Raw genomic sequence first — 17,936 nt, forward strand, 5'->3', positions numbered from 1 at the left:
CAATTTGGAGGGATGCTTGAAAACCAGGGGCTTGCAGGTGTCAGGATGTCACAGATTGGCCATGGGCTCTTCAGTGCTTGACACCTGGAGATCTGAAAGAGAGGCTAATGTGTGAGAATTCCAAGAACAGCAGCAAAAGTAAGGGGTTGAAGTAGCAGCTTTATGAGAAATGTTTACAAACATTCAATACGTATTGCTTTGAAGGTGGACAGGTGTTTGGGAGAGGATGTGGAAGTGGTTTGATCAGAACACTTTATGTTAAGCTCACATTGCTATTACTGAGGCATCTTTCTCAGTTTCATATGCTGTATGTGATGTAATTTTCAGTAAGAGCACCAGAATAGTGCCTGTGAAAACTGTTTTCAGCTGTGATTCTCGTAACACGCAGATAATGAATATCATTGTACTCACAGCAAGATCCTTTCAGAGCTTTGTGCTTGGATTAAAATTAACATGAAGGGAATTATGAATCTTAAGATATCATTATGCTATTTCTTTTTTAAACTGCTAGTGTCCTCTGGAAGTACCTTTTCTCTTTTTGCCTGTAGTAATGGTTAGAGAAAAGTAAAAAAGAATCAGTGTGAAGTAGAGAGAAGCAGATGATGATCAGCGAAGAATATCCAAGGGGAAAAAACAATGTTGGCAAGTGTAAGGGTAGAAAGGGGACTCTTTTCTAATGGTGTCAGATGAAAATTAACCGCTGTCAGTAATCAGGTTACAAAACTTCTTGGAACCAAAAAACCTGGATAACTGGAAGTCCAGATAGGGTGAAAGGTCCCAGAGGAGAAGTTTGTCTTGTTGACACTGATTTTTGTTGGGTCATGACATCATGAGGAAATGTCTGAAAATATTAAATTGATAGAGTAAAGAGGAGAAAGTAAAAACTATGTACTGGAGATCCTGGTACCAAACCTGTACAAAATACATGGAATCTTGTAGGGTTCCACAGTTACAGACTGGAAGAATACAGATACAATTTAACCCTGGTCGGTAGGATTTAATGGAAAGCAGATATAATCAGACAAACCTGATTTTTTTCTTAGGGGAAAAAAAAGTAAATTGAAAGTAAAAGGAGAAACTTTGCAAATAACTGGCTATTTATTTCATTGTATTGATTAAAAAATTGTACCACAAAATGTATGAAATTAAAGGGCTGACTCAAAATAGTTGCTAATGGACCTTTGGTGTCAGAGGATAGATTTGTTGGCTTTTGCAAAAAGGTACCAGACAGGAGGCTTCTCAGGGTTTTCATCTGTGATCCAGAAGCAAAGTTATGTGACTAGGAAAAAAAAAATGTGCCTACCTATGGGAGAGGTGAATGCATATTGGAAACCAGGATTTGGAAAACATTAAAAAAAAAAAGCTAAAAATATATTTGAGTCTCTTCTGGCTGTTATATTTCAACCAAGGACAAATTATCACATCTTGTAAAAGGGTACCTCATGGAAACTAGTGGATTAGGACATGTGGAAGATTAGGAAGGTTTTGTAGTCCTTTGTAGCTTGAAATGCTATGAAACTTTATTGCTGGGCCTGTTGACTCTGGATATTTCAAGGCAGAACATACAGAGCACTCTATGACTCCTTTTAATCTGGCCAAATGCATCCCAGCATTTGGTCATTCTCCTAAACTGTTGGTTTCAGTGAAGTTTAAATAAATGCTTTAATCACTTCAAGCTATATTTGAACTGCTGTTTATGATGACACCTCCAGGCACATATAAAAGTGGAAAATGTACAGGGCATGTGGGACAGGGTAAGATTTCTGGTAGAAAAAGGCATTAGTCCCAAAATACAAGGTCACCTTTATGTATATTGCCTCTTGGAATTGAGCATCAAAGATGGCCTTGTGTTTCCTGTGCCTCTGTCTGGGATAGACTGGCTAAAATACACCTGATTGGTGTCAGTTTGTTTGGGGTCTTCAACTCTGGCAAGTGAAAGAAGGCAGAGGAAAAGAAGAAAGCAAAGCAGTTATGGTGAGGTCTGAAGAAAAACTAGCAGACTGAATGCGTGAGAAGAGGGAATGAATATACAGACAAAAAAAAGCAAAATCTGTAGCTTTCATCTGAAAGGTATAATTAGTGGAAGCTGGCAGGTGTTATGATTCCAGTTGTACCGATGGTACCAACCTTTACCCCAGTTTTTAGCAATGGAAGATTGTTCTTTTCCTTCTGCCTCTGTACTTTTCTACACCATCAGCTGGAGGAAGCTTAAAATCCATTGCCTGTGGCAGGCCTTACCTTTTTAATGCTTATCCAGAACTTTTGCAGCATTTTAACAAGCCTAACAGACTGTATGTGATGCAGGGTCAGTCTCCTCATAGTTTAGAGGGACCTTGTGTTTAATTTTGACGTGCAAGTTGGGATAGGAGGAGGAGGAGGAGAGTGCCCAAGGCATTTGGGGAGGGTGAGTAGTTTCTCTTCCTTGGCATCTCTGTAGCTGGCAGACAGAAGGCATTGCATTAAACTGCTTCCATGATATGGCATAACCTTCTCTAGTGGTAGTGCTGTTTTGGTTTCTCTTTGGAATATGCTGGGAGGAAAAACATTTTGTTCAAGTGTAGTGTGGGCAGCAGATGTGGTTTGAAAGTGTTCAAAAGCTGTGTTGGAAACACAGTGATGACCAGGAGAGTGCCCATCTTCTCTAAAGCAGTGTTGCTTCTCCTTTCAGCATAAATCTCCCAGTGTGGCTGTTATGTGATGGGGTGTGTGTGGTGCTGCTGCACTTGTGAAGTGGCCCCTTCCTGACCCGCTGCTCAGCACTGAGTGCCTCTTGGAGGAGGTCTGGCTAGGAATGAAGCTGCTCAGCTTGATGTTCCTGTCAAGCTGGTCAGGCTCTACCAGGAGAGGCTGAAGCTACGTGCTGCTGGCAGTCACCACCCGTGCCTGTCTGAGGATGGAATAAATGAGCAACCCTAGTCCTTCAGCCCTGGTTAATTTGTGGAGCAGAGTACTCCTCCTGTGACTGCCTTTGTCATTCTGCTGTGGGAAGGTAACCTGTGGCAGCAGAGCCATAGTACAAGACATGCAACTCCTTAATCCACTCTAGGTGCCTGTGGGCTGGATGTGTGCTTAGCCCACACCTGTGACTGACGCACAGCAGGTTTATCTTTGCATTGCTGCCTTATCTCATTTCTGCATGGCATGTACAGTAGAGCTGAGCTGCCCATGACAGGAGGCACTGCAGCACATGGCTCCCAGGTTAGGAACAGATCTGCACTTGGACAAGGTGTGCCCATATAGAAACCACATGGACGGGCAGTTCTGCTATTCCAATCTGTGCCCTCACCACTGAAGCAGCCTCTGGAGAGCTGGGCACTTGGATTATGGCCAAGAAAATACGGAAATAAAAGCAGAAGTGAGGTGTAAAGATCTTTTTACTTCCTCTCCCCGTCCTGAGAACAGGGAGTGATTTTTAAGACCTTGACTTTTCAGAGTACTGCCAGAAGACCTTGGAGGGATCTCTCTTGAATTACATGTCCTCTTTTAAGGCGCTTTCCAGCAGCTGTCCCAAAATTCTCAATTCACGCTTCTACGTAGGTCTCCACCAAGAGGTCTGGTGTTTGAGCCAGGCAGGCTGTGTTCCATCAGTTTAGTCTAGCAACAGGGAAAAATGTGAGTCAAAGTTCTGTGGAGATGATAGGAAGCGAGAGAGCAAACGCCCAAGAAAATCTGGACCAAGCAGGGGTGTGAAGAAGTGTGGAGGCAAATGGGTTAAGGAAATGTAATGAGTTGTGCACAGAGCAGGGTGTGACTTCAGTGTTCTGCAGTACGTACCAGAGAGAATTGGCTGCGCAGGACTGGTGCTGGGAAACAGCTCTTTGAAAAGCTCAGTCTCTAGCAGATGCTGCACTCTCTGTGAGCTTTAAGGTAGCACTGTGGCTATCTGTCTGTGTAATGTTTTGCTTCAGAGCTCTTGCACTGAGCACAGATACTTAAAACATCTCGGACTGGAGTGGATTTTGCCCCTGACAAGTTGCACCCATGCAGATGCTGATCTCTTGCTCTGGACTTTGGAGGGGAGAGGGTTCTGGTGTAGAAGTAGCCCTGAGGTTACACATAGCTTGGTGCAGTGTCTCACAGCAGCTGGGAGGAAGTAGCTGTCATGATTTTCTTTTTGTCTCTGAGCAGATTGTCAAGGATTTCTCTAAAGTACAAGGGCACAATTAATGTAACCAGCACATTGTTAGCTTAGCCAGAGACCCAGCAAAGACCTGGTTCCTTCAACATCCTGTGTTCTCCCCTGACTTGGTTTGAGGGGTGGTGCCTGTGTTGTGTTGCTCCTCTGAGTTTCTTCTTGGAAGCTCCATGCAAACCCGCCTGTTTCCAGTTAGTGACGTAGCACTTCAGGAAGCTGAGCCAAGCCAAACAGGGATGTTCTCCACTTAGGGAGTGAACAGGGAACCTTAGGACCTTATGGTCAGTGTACTTACAAACAGTATATTTAAATACTCAAGATCAGTGTGAACTTCTCAGATTCTTCTTTTTAGCAAATAGTCTTTGTGTCCTGGTGGTGTTCCTTTAAAAACAAACAAGAAAATAAGGTGGTGAGGAAGGGGAGGGTTTTTCCATCCCTCTTTGACGAGGAGGGAAAACAAGGTTATAAAATTTCATTGTTTTATAACTTTATGTGGGGAACAGCTCTGCCCCACTTAGATCTTCTCCACTACAGTCTAGTGCACAGTCTCTCAGGCTGGTGGACAGGCTAATATGAAAGGGCACAAGCATAATAACTGTGGGGAGTGAAAAGTGCCTCCATTATTATATTGGGGAAGGATATAGCCATAGGATCTGTTGGGGGGGGGGTGTCCAAAGAAGGGGCAGAGAGAAGTAGAAGAGCAGCTGAGAAATGTGTTGTTTTTCAGCCAACTCCTGCCCTAGAAACCATACAGTGTAGGAGGGTGTCACCTCTGCTCCCTACTGTGCTGGTAGGTGCTGGTTGTCTTGTGGAGCTCTCATTGTTAAATTTTTGTGTACCTAACCCACACCTGCCAGCTCCTGCTGGGTAAATTTTAATAGGAGAATCTCTTCTCTTTACAAATTAAGCTTTGGAGAGCTCTTCAGGGGGTTCAGACTGAGGGACAAGGTATGGATTGGACAACGGTCAGTTTGTCTGAATTTGGGGGGGGGAAATAGCAAGGAGCTCTTGAAGCTTAAAATTTTAATAAAGACTAGTTGTACTGACCAGGAAGAGGTTTAAGAAAGTAAATTGGCTGTAATCCTACTTGAAACGGGAGTTATCAGTAAAGGAGGCTGGATTCCTCTTATTCCATATTTCTAGTATATGCATGATGAACCTGTGACTTAGTAGCAGAATGTTTATCTACAAACTGTGCTTTTTTATCTTTCTCTGGCAGACATCATGCAGTTGTGTGTATCGATGCCACTTTGGGAAGCTGGGCTTGCTGGTCAGAGGCACCTCCAGGAGGTCTGCATTGCTTGCTTTGGTCAAAGGCTGACTGATAAAGTGTAGTGCAAGCTGGCTCAGCCACTTGGGTTCACATTCTGCCTGGGTTTATAGGGGTAAGGTGGATTGAAGAAAGCAAGAAAAAAAAAGATGGTAAAATGTGCCTTTACCAGAAAGTGATGCAAACCTCAGAAGATCCAAATGATTCCCTCTTCACCAAGGGGAGGAGTGCACTCAGCCTTGGCAAGAAACCTTCATCTGTCCACTGCTGTATTGTTTATGTTAGGGGTGTGAAGTATTTTAGAGACAGTTTCTGTAATTTGGGAAAAGGATAGGAGTGTACAGTCCAAAGCAGAACATATCAGATTGTGGCACTTGCACCTTAGCAAAATAGTGTTTAAATACTAGAGTTTACATAGCCTAAAGAAATTTTGGAAGCTCTAAGTAGGAGGTGCATGTTTTGCCTAGTTACGATTATGCATAACCATAAGGAAGGTGAAGATCTTGCCCAATAATATTGTGGGATTTTGCTAGGTGGAAGCGTATGTGAAGAAGAAAACATGGAAGTGTGAAATACTTTTCAGTCTACTCCTGTATATGCAGTGCTTAAAATGGGACTTGATAACTATTTATTAAATTAAAATCATTCCTGTTATGAGTTTTGGATTGTTTCCAGCCAGCCCTGATCCTACAATGATCTTGAGCAAGGTGGGAAGTGCGCTGCTCCTGAGCCTAAGATAAGGATCCATGTGACTCATCCTGTTCCCTAGACATTGCATAGGTACTGCCTTACACAGGAGACATGGATTTGCTGTCTTGTGCGAGGGCTGGAGCACTAACACTGCTGCAGCAAGTGGCATCCCGAGCTTTTCATGCTGTGTAAATAAGGAGGGAAGGATTTGTACCTTCTGAGTACGTCTGTGGTGTGGGTGGTTACAGACTCAGCTGGCTACGGGAGGGCAGCTGAGTGAATATTTTACTGCTGTTGTCACAACTATATGTGGAAGACCAGAAAAAAAGGCACTGCAGTGGTCGGACTGCTTACCAAAAGAACATCAGCTGAATTTTATTTTCCAATTGCTTAAGCATGTCTGGATTGTTTCTGTAGTAAGAAACAAAGTCAGGTACTTCGTGCCTGATGGATGGCAGATAGCCCAGAAATGAATAGATTGTTCAGTTTGAGGCTGTCCATGGCGATCATAAGCGATCATGAAGTACTTGGCCACCTAGTGTAATCTTTTTTGAAGGCATTTGGGAACATCATATGCCAGAAGCATATGTTCCCTTCAGTAGGAAGGCTGGAATAGTCATATGTGTGTCCTAACACAGGTGTGCACACACATTTTGGAGAAAGCAGCATTGCTAGTGCCCTCCCAGTGCTTGCAGTGGCAGTCTTGTCAATACAGCCTGCAGGACTGATTATGCTGATTTATGGTAACTCTGACAGCTCCAACCATTAGGGAACTCAGGGTTGTGGAAATTAGCCTGCAAAATCCTACTAGGCACTTACATTTTGTTGTTGCAACATTATGAGACAGTATGTCCTGAACAGGATGCGCTAGATGTCCTGAGACATTTCAGTCTAATCCATGAGCTCATAAACATGGGGAGCCACACAAACCACAGAGTCTTCTCTAGGGAAGAGCAGTTCACCCTGGAGATACTACAGCTACGCAGTGCAAACTTGGATAAGATGTCCAAGACAATCTGCTTTTTTTCCCCTCCTATGATCATGGTATGACAATTCAGTGAAATTGGTCTTTAAAGTGCATCTTCACACAAAGAAGTTTTGTGAAGACTTTGACAGAGCTCAAATCGCTTATTCCATGAATTTAAGAAGAATTTATTTGTTGTGGGGAACCCTCAGAGCTGCCTGTTCTCTGTACCAGTTTTGGTTCTTCTTGGGGCTGAAGACAATATCTGTTTCCTAGACTTATGCATATGGGATAGATAGATTTGCATATTCCATTACAGGAATACTCAAGTTCTTGTCACATTTTAAATGCCAAATGCTGCTTTAGTTTGGGGAGGTCAATTCTTGCATTACCTTATCTGGAAAGTAAGTGCTAACATACCTCACTGTGTTTTATGGAATAATTACAGAAAATGAAGAGTTGCCCATCTTGTCAAAAAAGATCTGCTGCAAGAATATGGTTATTATTTTTTTAATGGAAGTGCATCTTTCACCTCAGTGACATTCTGTGCACCTGAACTCAGCCAGAATGGTCCAGTTGTTGCAGTTAAATCACAAATTCTGTCATTCGTAATACCTTTAAGGGAGCAGTGCTCTATGCGATTTGCAGGGGACAGCAGCTGCAAGGGCATGTCCTGTGAAGTTGTTTCCATCCACTGATCTGACTATTGTTCTTGGAGGGAAACTCCTTTTGATGGTCCTGTTAAGAGGGTTCACTAGTTGGTTTACCTTGGTGGGAGCCAAAGCCTGAGCAGACGGGGGCAGCCCTGTGTGTGGCAGCTGGTCACATCTGGTAGCATCATTGGTGCAGAAGCAGTGCTCATGCAGGTGCTGGGCTTGTAAGCAGATGTGCTGAGCCTCTGCTCTCAGGCAGAACAAGCTATGCAGATCTGGGTTTTACCTCATTGTCTGTGTTTCTGCCACTTTCCATGAAGCAGAACTACACCTTCTTTGGTGTCTTCTGGATTCAGTGGCTTTATAATGAGGGATTGCTGGAGGGGTCAAACTTCGAGGGAGTGCCACACTAAAAGGCAGACTTGGATGCAGCACAGTCCAAAAAGAAATTGTCTATGAGGCAGACTGCTGCTGCAGACAATGTGGTTCTGAGATGTGGCTTAAAAAAAAGAAATCCCATATTTCCTGGAAGAACTTGAGTTTTGCAGGTCTTGATGCTTGGGCTGCTGCTGAGCAGCTGTTACAAAGTTGTGGAACCTAGCTGATCTCTTAAATGAGGTTGGTCCTGATGGCCAAACAGATCAGAAATAAAGCAGGATTCACCCTTAGGAGAGAAAGCAAGAAATGAACAATTGGTTAGGTGTTCTCTGTTGGGAGCCCTGTCTGGCCCATTTAGAGCTGCTAGTGTAACTGAACCTGGAGCAGCTCCCTCGTTCTGCTCTGTCAGGGTGATCTGTGTTAGCTTGAATAGTGGACCTCAAATCCATCTTCATGGACTTGGGTTGGAGCAGCAGATGCAGAGTTAAGCTGCCCTCTCTGAGAGAACAGTGACCTCTGGGAAGGATGGTGACTTCTGTTAAACATGAATAATAATCCATCAGTTTCTGGCAGAAAGGCACATGTCTCTGCAGGTTATGCCTGTTAAATATTTTTATCTCAAAATGCCCAATGGCGCAGCAGTACTAGGATTTTCTTGGGGTGCCCTTTTGTGTGGACTACTGATCCTATGGGGTGCTGGAAAGAGGCTGCGATGGCTGAACTGCATCTTTTGGTGAAACAGACGGGATGTAAGGTCAGGCTATAAGAGATTGCATGTTTATGAACTCCTTTTGCGTTTGCAGTCTGGTGTGATGGCTTCAGATCCAGTACTACAGTTGGAACGTGCCTCTTTGTTGTGCTCAGTCTGAGTTTTAATGATAGAGCTGGCATATCCAAGTAGTTTGCATGTGACTTTGCCAGGACTTGCTCAGTTTTCAAGATGTGCTCTCATCCACTGCATATGGGCAGCATGTAGCCTCTTGAGCTGTTAAAGATAGTTTGCCAAAGTATATTTCATAGCTTGGTATTATTATAACACTTCTTCCTGCATGCTGGGTTTTCAGGCATGTCAAGGTTTTCTGAAATATGTTCCTTCAGTTTTGTTCGCGCTGGTTTGTGTCGTCTGAGATCCCTGCTTTCTCCACCACTATCAACAGAGAAAAATGACTTCTCAGAGTTTGAAAAAAACCCAACTGTTACACAAAAATGAGGGTAAGATAAGATTGTGGTCATCTAGTCTGGAGGGTGTCCCTTCAAAGTCTAAGAATAGGCATAGGAGCATGCCATCACAACAGCCTGCCTTATAATTGCTCCCCTTGCCCCTCCTCTTCCCCACCCACTTGAAAGCAGAACTCAGGAAAGAAATAAGAAAGACAAAAAAGAAACCAACCCCAAAATGTACCCAGCCTGGGCAGTCTGAGACGGCTGAAGTAGAAGTGTGCAATTAAAAAAAGCTGCGTGCGCCCGGTCCTAGACATTCCTGCAGCTGCAGGCTCCTGGCGCGGTATCCGGGTGGGCTGGATCTCTGCCAGCCCCTGCCTCGGCAGGGACTCTGCTGGGGAGTTGCTGGTGGATGGGGGAGAGGCTGGGATTATTGCTCTTTCTCGGCAGGGCAATGAAACAGGCTTTCCAAGGTCCTGCCTCTGCTCAGAAAGGTCTCACTTTCTCTGTTTATGTGCCTTGGACAGGCTGCGCTGAAGGAAGAAAGGGCCTCAGAAATCTGTCTGAAAGGCAAATGGAGCACAGCTCCCCCCGGCCTGGAGCCCACCTCTGCTTTACACCCTGCCTGCACAGTCCCCGCTCTGTGTGCCTGCGGTGGAACGATTTCACAACAAATGTCTCTGTGTTTCCTCTTGAGTTGGTGGGGAAGGAGCAGGGGTCAGCACCAACAGTCAGGCTTTTGAGACCCTGGGACCACTGAGCGTTGCATGTGTGCATAACTTTGAACCAAAGCCTGTTAAATCTGCGTGGTTTTATTCTGCCAAAGGGATGATGTAAATCTAGGGAGGGGTTAACACATCGGTTACCGGCAGTTAAACATAAAGTATGAGAGCAGGGCTGGGACTTTGGTGGGGTGAATTGTGGGGATGCTCTTGCCTCTTTCCAAGGACAACAACCCTGTATCTGTGCTTTGGGCTGAAGTAGCCCCGAAGCCACCCCAGGCACATACTTGGCCTTTCTTTGCACAGCATTGCTTTCCCATGCTGCTGCCGCCAGCTGTCTGTCTTGTGCCGCTGCTGGGCATTGTCATGGGAAGAGGTGTCTGAGTCTTACACACCAGTGCTTTAGCTTAACACTGCCCAGGAAGGCAAGTTGGGCACCTCATGCCCTTCCTGAGAAGAGAAATGGCCAGAGTGAAGGCCTGCTCCTGACATCATGAAAGAGTGATAGTCCTGCAGAGAGCTGTAGCACAATCTTATTTTAAACTGGGGTTGTTTTCCTGGATTTTTTTCTAGAACTTGTTTGTCTGAGTTTTTGGGCAGTGACTGAAAGGTTCAGGTATCCCAGGGCTAGGTATCTTACGCAACAAGCACCTGGGGTGCTCTGGGTGGCTCTTGGTGAAGTATTGTCCCTTTCCTCAACATCCTCAGGGCTCTTCCCATCACAGGTAGTGTGCTCTTGTGCCACCATTGGCAGAGGCTGAACAAGGTGAGTGACTGCATGACCTTATTGCTGCTGGAGGTTATCTTGCCAAAGACAAAGCATGGGTATATCAGCAGAGGAGGCTTGCCTGTGATACTCCTGCACCAGTTGCACAAGTGTGCTCTTGTTTTCGGGAAGAAAAGAGTTATTACCATGGGAATTTGAGTGCTGAAAGGCAAGATAAGGAGCTGTGCACATTCCTCTTCTGCTCCCCAGTTGTGTGTTTGTGTCTTTTCTGCCTATCTCATCACTGAAGGCTTTAGCAAGTCTGTGTTGTAGTTCGTGTAAGTCCTGCTAGGGACCCTTTCTTTAGTCCTCTTTAGGTGCTGGGTTTTTTTCCTGGACAAAACACCAACTTCTGAGTATACCAGGAGAACACCTGAATATATATGCATGGGCATCCCTTAGCAGTGAGAGATTTCACACCCCTTGGCTGGGTCTGTCGCTGATTTTCTTATTGCTCTGGTTGCCCCTCTTGGAGATGTAGAGTAGTGGTGTTGTCTGATAATACAATACATTGCCTAGCAATGCAGTGATGTGGTATGAAAAGTCCTATCAAGCTTTTGTTCCTGCAGTTACAGCTCTCTGTGTATGGCCTCTATATTACAAACAAAAAAGCCAGAAATACAAATTTCTACACATCAAAAAAGGCTGTTTCTCAGTGTATCCCTATTTATTACTTGAACTTTTAAGCATGGATTTGCATCAGGATCAAATGAGTCATCTGCTTAAATAAAAAAGGCTAGAGCACTAAACCTTTAGAAGCATATATTGTCACTACTTTTATTTAATATTTTCATTTTAGGTGGGGAATAGGCAGTTTGAATTGCTATTAGTGTGGACAGCTGGTTTAAATCTGTTTCCAAGTTCTGTCCTGACCTTTCCTCACTGGTTTAACAAATCCTATCAAAAGAGGAAAGTTCTAACTGCTGCTGCGTGCACCAGAGATTGAAGCATTGTAGGCAGGATGGGGAGATTGATGATCTCTTCTACTCCTTCCCCCCATCCCACTCACCTGGCAACTGATAAAATACCACATATGGTAGTTATGCTAAAAGCTGGATGGTCCATTTAAATTTCTATTATCTCCATCTGTTTGCAGGCTTTTCTGAGTGTGCCTGGCTGTCCCCATAAAACTCAGACTGGAGGCTTGTGTAACTGGATCCTTTCATGGAACAAAATTACTAGGTCTTTCTGTAAAATGGTCTAGTGTTATTAGATATTTTTTATTGCATTATTGAAAAAATAAAGATGACTGTTAGTGGAGAAAAGAGGGATGGCTGCTTTTTCCAAAAGAAAAGCAATTCCTCTCTTTTGTCCTATACCTGAATTCCCACTGTGTAACTAGCAACTTGCAACTTACAGGACAGGTACAATTCAGCCTATGGAAATCCCAGAAATCCCAGAAATACTGAGTTCGTGTTTGGCATTGGTACCGATCATGCTCATTTTGACTTGCTGAAGCCATCTGGAACCACAGCTTGTTGGGAGCACAGAGCAGTGATTTTAAATCCCTTGTTGTTTTTGCACACCCAACACTTTTTGGGGGAAGTTTGTGGACTTTGCAAACTTGAACTTACTTCATGTTCTTTAGTTTCCTTTGTTAGACTTTGCGGCTCTTGCAACCAAAAAAACAAAAATAATTAAAAATAGAGGAACAGAGGGGAGAGTGCTCAGCAATTCTGAAAACCTGATGGTTTTGTATTGTTTCTACATAAGACATGGTCATTGTGAGCCTTGATTTAAAAAATGTTCTAGTTTGTAGAACTTTGCTGTAGTCTTTGCTTGTTCTAGTTTGTAGAACTTTGCTGTAGAGAAGAGAAGCTGCTGAAGGCCTGAAGTTGTGTCAGGGGAGGTTTAGGTTGGATATTAGGAAAAGGTTTTTCCTAGTGTCCAGAGAGTGGTTGGGCACAGGAACAGGCTCCCCAGGGCAGAGGTCACAGCCCCAAGCCTGAGAGAGTTCAAGAAGCATTTGGATGATACTCTCAGGCACATGGTGTGACTTTTGGGAATGGTCCTGTGCAGGACTAAGGGTTGGACTCGATGATCATTATGGGTCTCTTCAACTCAGCATATTCTGTGATTCTGTGAAGGGTCTGGAGCACAAATCTTCTAAGGAGAGGCTGAGGTTGCTGGGGCTGTTTAACCTGGAGAAAAGGACACTCAGGGGAGACCTTATCACCCTCTACAACTATCTGAAAGGATGTTGTCCTGAGGTGGGGGTCAGTCTCTTCTCCCGTAGAAAATGTCCTGAAGTTGCACTAGGGTAGGTTTAGATTGGATAAGAGGAAAAATTTCTTCATAGAAAGCATTGTCAGGTATTGGAACAGTCTGCCCAGGGAAGTGATTGAGATTCTATCTACACATGCATAAACATTATGAATATGAAGCTGTCTTGGTCAGAAGGATGTCAGAATGCTTTACATGGGAACCATTTGTTCTTGTATGTTAATTTAATGAATAAAAGATTCTTCATGCTAACCAACTGAACATCAGGTACCACTTTCAGTTCATCAGGGCAACATCAGTTCAGCACTTGATCTTCTGGCACACTGATGCATGTCCTGAGAACTTGGTTTGGTTTCATTCAGTGATGCTGAATTTAAGAGGCATGAAGTCAGTACTGTCGTCTGTAGCCAGCTCCAACGCCCACAAGAAGCAGCAGTTTCAGGATCACTTCTCCTCTTTCTTTTTTTTCCTTCTTTTAGTTGAACAACCTTCCTGATATCACACATTTGCCAGTGTACCTTACGCAACAGTCTTCTGTGTAAAATCCGCTGCAACTTTCAAATTCTTCAAGAATCCCTCCCAGTCCAGATGGTCTGTAGCAGATGCTCATCCGAAATGTTCCTCAGCCAACGGTGCCGTGGTAGAAAAATGATCTATATTTAACACACACAGACACACAAGCGTGCACACACACATATATATCTCTGTGTATATATAGTCCTGGCTGGCTCTGGCGTTACGCGTTGCTGATAAGCAGTACAAGGTTCCCCTGATTATTTTTCTGGCTCCCTACCTGTGTTTTCCTAGAGCCAAACAGACTCATTTAGCTCCGGGAGGGTTTCCCCCCTTCAGGTGCTCTCTGCTTGAGCTGTGTGGTGTAGGGGGCTGTGCTGGGTTGGGGCTCAGCAACGGGGATCTCGCATGGCCGTGCACCACAGATGGCTTACAGGCTGCACAGAAGAAATCGTGACACCTGAAGTTTGAATTCAAATCGTGATTTCTGAGCTCCTGAGGTTGTGCTTTATCTCTCTGTAGGCCTCAAAGCCTGAAGTACTGTACTCAGCATGGGTAAGGCTGCGCCTCGATCCTGTCTTCAGTTATGGGCCCCTCACTACAGGAAAGACATTGAGGTGCTGGAGTGTGTCCAGAGAAGGGCAGTGAAGCTGGTGAAGGGCCTGGAGGACAAATCTTATGTGGAGCAGCTGAGGAAACTGGGGTTGTTTAGCCTGAAGAAAAGGAGGCTCAGGGGTGACCTTCTTGCTCTTTACAGCTACCTGAAAGGAGGTTGAAGCGATGTGGGGGTGGGTCTTTTTTCCCAAGTGACAAGCAATAGTCAACAAGAGGAAACGGCCTCAAGTTGCCCCATGGAGGTTTTTGATTGGATAACAGGAAAATTTTCTTCACCAACGGGGTTGTCAAACACTGGAACAGCCTGTCCAGGGAAGGGGTTGAGTCACCCTCCCTCGGGGTATTTAAAAGATGTGTAGATGTGGTTCTTAAAGACAAGGTTTAGTGGCAGTGCTGGGTTGGACTTAAAAGTATTTTCCAACCTAAAAAATTCCAAGTGCTTTTGTGCATCCCTCTGTCCTGGCCTCACACAATGTCCAGTGCTGTGCCCTGCAGCAAGGGTCTTCATCTGTGTCCCAGCTGTCTTTGGCTTTTTTATGATCCCGATAATTTTGGCACTGAATGTGACGCAATCTTCCACGCTGCTACCCTTGAGATCCCTCGTGCCCAGAGAGTATCACTTCATTACTGCCCTTAGGCATGTGGAAGGAAGAGGCAAAGGGCAGGGTATCTTTGTGTCAGGGGGCGAGAGGCCTGGGCCGGCTCAGGCGGTGTGGGAAGGCACATGGCTTATTCAGCTCCTGCCCAGCCCTCTAACCACAAGGCCATATTTCTTTCCTTAAAAGAAGGAAATTACGTTGATAAAGTCTGGAAAAAACCACCTCTTTTAGCCCTCTTTTAAGCTGTGGGGTAATGGTTACACAAGCCAAGGGGCCCCTGGAGATTTGGAGTCTTACTGGCTGGGTGCTAGGACAGGCGCCCCTGGGCAGGTCCCATGTCCTTCCCACGCACACCCCCAGGCTGGGCCTCCCCTCCCTTCTCCGCCTGTTCCAGGCACCCAGCTGCCTCTGAATAGCTGGAGTAGATCTTGGCTGTGGCTCGCAGGGGTCTGAGTTAGCGTTGGCCGTTGGCCGGGATAGCGGGAATGAGCGATTACGTGTGCCTTTGCTTATGCAATGTCTGATACTTCCCTCCGCCGTCTCCATCCCCAGGATTCTGGCAGGCTCTTTCGGCAGTCTCGGGAGAGTCGTCTTCCGTGCTGCACAGCACACTCACTTGCTCAATATATCCAATTAATTAAATTTCAGTGCTGCAAGTGAAAGCGTCTTTGTTTGTGCATTAGCATTTGAGGGATGCGGACTGGGAAGATGCTGCACAGGGCTGGAGGCATTGGCTAGAGCATCCTTCTGCTTCAGTGCCAGAAACTCACGTTGCCTGGTGGGATTAATCTTGTAATTAATCTTTAAGTCTGGATGAAACTCCTCCTTTCCTTAAATGTCCCCTCTCCTTCCTTTCTGTCAGCTGTTTGCTTTTAACGTTTCTCTTTATAAAACTAAAAAAAAAAAAAAAAAAAATGCTTTTTTTCAAATGTAAAATAAGAGCGTAAGTCACCTTGTTCGGTCTGTGTGCTTGAATGGGGTTGTGTTTGTGCTCCTTCTCACATTTAGAGCAAGAATAATGTTACTTGCTTCAGATTACTATGGACAGCCTTCTGCTGCTGCAGACTTGGGACTTGGGAAGGATGATAGGCCATGGAGGAGATGCCCAAACACATGCAGCTTTACTAACTAGGAGGCTTGAAAGAGACTTGGAAATGAGCAACTGCTAAATGACTTCTTTTGAAGTCGATCCCTCCATGTGGAAACTCCCTTTTAATTTCCCCAGGCGCCCCATCATTCCTCTCACCTGGGCTCGTGAGGAATCTCTCATCGCCACAGAAATTGGCCATCTATTGGATGTGGAAATTAAATGTGGACTCTGAAGATGATCACAACACTCTATGCTTGTGAGTCTTTGCAGTTTGTCACAGGCATTTGCTTGTGCTTTGGCAGGACTGCAGCTGCCCCTCGGATCCTGAGGAACAAATCGGTTTCAAAAGGGTTTGAGTGTGATTTGTACCCTGAGTAGTTTGCATGCATGGGCGTTGCTGGGTATTTGTGTTTTCAGTCTCTTTGATAGGGAAACCCTGAAGTCCAATGCAAGCTTTCCAAATCTTTCCTCTGAGACCCTCTCCCAGCTCTCTGTTGAGCTGCGGCTCTTGGAGTGATGGCGAGTGGCAGGGGCTTTCCTCTCCCAGCTGGTGCTGGGATGTCCACAGCCCTCATAAGCCCTCTGGTATGAGGAGGAAAGCTGACTCACTCGAGCAGCAGAGCTGGAGAACCCAGCCTTAAAAATAAACAAAGAGAGAAGGCTTCCAGTGGGCTAGTGCTGTGGGATGTGCTGGCCACTTGAAGTTAATCTTGCACTGTATTTGGAGCATGCTTGTCAGCGGATGGGTTGTGTGTCACACGAACAACCTTTGGTCTTAAACCTGGGTTCCTGAACTGTGTTCCCCAGCTGCCTTCCTGATAAGGGTATCAAGTTATCTGGAATACAGGAATGCAAAGCCGCATCAGCAGGTTTCCCAGCTCAGGGTTTGTATCAGTTTCTTCAGAACATGCTGGCACTCTAGTAAACAACCTTGTTTTGCTGCAAGAAGGCCAAAGGAAACAATTATGATGAACTGTTTTAACCTTATGTAAATCAAGGGCTATAAAACTTCCCGAGATTGTTTCCTATTTGCATTCCTGCATATCTTTGTAGGGCAGCCTCTAGTCTTCGATTAAGAATGGCTGGAGTCAAAGAATTCACGTGAATTTGTGCTGTTCCTTCATAATTGTTCTTCCTTTTTTTAATATTGTGACTCTTTATAACCATGATAAATAGATCTGCCTTCAGTTTGTAAACTTAGCTACAAGCTAGTAGAGCCATCCTCTAAAGTCTTATTCCATGTTTCAGTACTTAAAGAATGGCCGTGTTCTGCATCTCTTTGATAAGCTAAATGCATATCTTATTTGCTTTTTTTTTTGAGGCAGAATTTTCATCTCTCTCCACAATTATTTTCGTGATTCTCTGAACCTTGTTCAACATCATTTTTTTGAAATTTGGTGATATAGAATTGGAGCTGGCTTCGGATAGTAACAGCTACATCCACTATGAGCATGGAGTAATTTGTGCTCCACACACCTCTGTCTTCTGAAGTCCTCAAACCTGTGTGCTCTGGGTTTTGCAGGGAACACAGATTTGTGCAACATGTTGTGTGATTGGCTGTAGGGTGACTTTTAAATGTGAGGCCTCATTTAAGAAGCAAGTACAAACAAAAAAGAATCCTAAATACATAAAAAAGGCAAAATTTCTGCAGTACCTCCCTGCTGTTCTTTGGGTGTGTGAGCCCAGCAATGGCCCTACAGAACAGGATGGCCATGCAGGGGTCCTTGGTGCTTGGCTGCTCCTGGAGCTGTGTGAAACCTCAGTGCTGGCTGAGGGGCTTGACCTGGAGTGCAGCAGGGAGGCTCCCAAGCCTGGAGCCTGAGCACGTGTCTGCAGTAATTCCTCCCCAGGGCCCAGTGCTTGTGTTACCTGTCCTGCGGGTGCTCCTTCAGCCACGTCTCTCCCAGAGTCCTGGAGTCTCTCCTGATTGTCAGTCACCCAAGTGTGACTTGGAGCCTTTTGTTTGCTGCATATTTTTTTTTTTTTTACCTTCAACTTTATTTAAGATATGTCACTCATTTATGGCTGCTTACCAAGTACTCTGTTTTGGTTTTGTGACCTGACCTTTTTATTACTTGCTGCCCCTGCTGATGCTGCATTATCTGGAATGCAGATAATTCAGTGGTGGTGACTGTTCCTCTCAGGTCATTAGAGTCT

At 44.9% G+C, this 17,936-nt stretch overlaps 1 protein-coding gene across 3 annotated transcripts in view; it reads left to right on the top strand.

The window, feature by feature from the left end:
• The window catches only part of CREB3L2 (cAMP responsive element binding protein 3 like 2), an 84,076-nt gene that overhangs the window by 13,417 nt on the left and 52,723 nt on the right, over nucleotides 1-17,936 (top strand). Inside the window, exon 1 of one of the 3 annotated variants that reach the window (XM_032688039.1) lies at nucleotides 10,716-10,739. The exons of the other annotated variants lie outside the window; for them this stretch is intronic. The gene's annotated coding sequence lies outside the window, so the exon portion shown is untranslated. Of the gene's footprint in view, nucleotides 1-10,715; nucleotides 10,740-17,936 lie in introns of those variants that run through there. 3 annotated transcript variants of the gene reach the window in all.

Source organism: Chiroxiphia lanceolata, chromosome 5 (genome assembly GCF_009829145.1).
Source record: "Chiroxiphia lanceolata isolate bChiLan1 chromosome 5, bChiLan1.pri, whole genome shotgun sequence".
Classification (NCBI taxonomy): domain Eukaryota; kingdom Metazoa; phylum Chordata; class Aves; order Passeriformes; family Pipridae; genus Chiroxiphia; species Chiroxiphia lanceolata.